This window comes from Ursus maritimus, unplaced genomic scaffold (assembly GCF_017311325.1).
Source record: "Ursus maritimus isolate PB19 unplaced genomic scaffold, ASM1731132v1 scaffold_4, whole genome shotgun sequence".
Taxonomy (NCBI): domain Eukaryota; kingdom Metazoa; phylum Chordata; class Mammalia; order Carnivora; family Ursidae; genus Ursus; species Ursus maritimus.
Genome location: NW_024426552.1, coordinates 80536585 through 80539117, shown reverse-complemented (window position 1 = coordinate 80539117; position 2533 = coordinate 80536585).

The window sequence follows — 2533 nt, the reverse complement described above, 5'->3', positions numbered from 1 at the left end:
CAACTTCCTACAACATGCTTTATTTACTTCTGGCTCTTTGCCAGTCCAGCACTTTTGAACTCAGTACTCCACTCTAGCAATAATTTCTCTGACCTTTCTTCTCTCTCCTATCATATATAGTATCATGGAATAGCATTCTGATTTCATCTCATCATTTCCTTGTTCAGAAAATTCCAGGAATTGCCCACCTCCAGTGAACTCTTGTGACTAATCAGAAACTCTCCATACTTAAGAAATAACTGTGAAATGAATAAATGACTCTAAACACATTTTCTTTTACAGCTGGTGCCTGCCTTAAGTTCTGTTATTCCCATGTCAATGCTTTTTAAACCTTTACAACTGCAACCGATAGGAAGAAATTCTTTTTATATTGTGACCTGCTATGCATGTGTGTGTGTATGTCTGTACAAAAGTTTCACAAAACAATACATATTACGCTGTGCGATACATTCTGATGTTTTCTGTTCTATTTTTAAAATACCAATTATGACACACTAAATTGATTTCATTACTGTTAATGGGTTATAATCTACAGTATAAAAGTACTCTATGCTCCTTGGATTAATATGTGATACTGCTCTTGACAAGTGCTTTGAGAACAAAACAGTCTTTGAGTGTTCTGTTCCTGACAGTCTGAGCTACAGGTATGATCTTTACAGCTATCTAGAGATCACTTCTTACCATATCGCACCATAGCACTTAGAATCAAGTCCTCTTCCCACTTCTATCTTTTGAAATTCAGGACACAGTTAAATAATCACAAAGTATCCTCTAGATTTCTATTTCTTATGTTGTCTTGATAAATGTTAGTGGCATATAAATAAAAATTTCCAGGCCTAATTTTAATCAGACCACTTGCAGATGAAAAGTAGTTAGGCTAAGTAGGTATGGTCATATTTTTGTTTCTTTACATATCTTAAGAACATGAGCTTTGTTGCTTGATCATCAGGGATCCAAATCCCAGCTTTGCCAAATTACTTAAGCTGAGTAAGTTATTTAACCCGGGCCTCCGTTCCTGTATCCATACATTGGAAAATAATAATTTCAACTTCAAAGGGTTTGAGGGCCTAAATTAGACCATGCAAGTAAAGAGCTTAGTACAGGGCCCGGGACACAGAAGTGCTCCATGAATGGTAGTGATATTTTATTACCATAAGTAAATATATCTCAAACATCCTTTTAGGGTCATAAAGCAAGGTTCAATCATAAGAACAAAAGTAAGACTTCTTTTTTCTTTAAATATCTAGCTAATTTCTGTAGTTGGATTATTTATAACATAAAATTCCACTGCTAGTTTTATAAACATAAATATCCCTAAGGAAAGGCTCTATTTGTGGCACCGGATAATCATATGGAATGTTTAGTGAAACTAAAAGATTATGTATATATGCAATAACTTGCCTGGTCATTTATTCTCATTCCTGTTTTCTCTTAATTAAAAAGAAAATTGTTTTAACCACAAACACCTGTATGTTGAAGTGTTCTTTAATTCAGCAAAAACACTGCACACGATACGTATATAACACTCAAGATGTACGTGGAGCTGCTTTTGAACAAGACGGAGCTCAAGCTCTTCGTTTCAGCCTTCCAAGTCAAAGCCTTGTTCTAGTTGCTTTCACCGTCCTCCTTACCTTTATTTACCCACACCCTTATGTTACCTAGGTCTTGCTACTTCTAGAGTGTTTTTGATTGCAGGAGTTTGACAGTTAACAGTAAACAACTACATTTCCGTACAAAACATTGCCCCGCCCCGCAACCTGTTCAATTTAGCACAGCAAAACAGAGTATCTCGTCCTTTCTCCCGGAAACGGTGGCCCAGACTGGATCAAGCACAGGGTAGTTGCAACCCTTCTCAAAATTATTTAAGAGGCAGTGATCAAGATTCCCCTAGCTCCAGCTCAGTCATTTGCTTAAGAAGAGGGCTGCGTTATGCATTGAGAAAAAGACTTTTGACAATTTAACTGAACCCAAACAGGAGACCTCTGGAGATTAACTTTCAGTCACTACACTCGAGAATGTGCGTATGCGTGTTGGGGGACCGGGGGACCAAAGAAGGCAGACAGCCACAGACCTGCAACAGGAGGTAGAAACAGAGGAGTCGGCAAGAGGCGGAGACAGACGCGATTTAATCCTACCCCTGGACTGGGGGAAAGGGGGGCAAAGGGAAGAAGACGCGTTCGAGAAGCCGCACCTCGCCAGGCCCGCTGGCGGCCCCGCCCACCCGGCTGACCCCCAGCTCCTGACGGCTCCTGGGCACGCTGGGCCCCTCGGTCCGCACAGCCCCTTTCGTCACGTCCGGGGGCGGGCCAGGGCGCCGGGGGCGGGCTCGGGTGGGGCTGGGGGGCCGGGCTGGGCGGGGGTGGGGTTGTGGTGGTGCTTCGGGTGACAACGGTCAATAATGAAGGTGGCTGCGGCGCGGCGGCAGGCTCAGCTGCGCCGGGCGGGGGCGGCGCCGGGGCCGCGCCTGTAGGACCTCGGGGCCGGCGCGGCGAGATGGGGACCCGGCGCGGGGAGTGAGGTGGCGGCGGCGGCG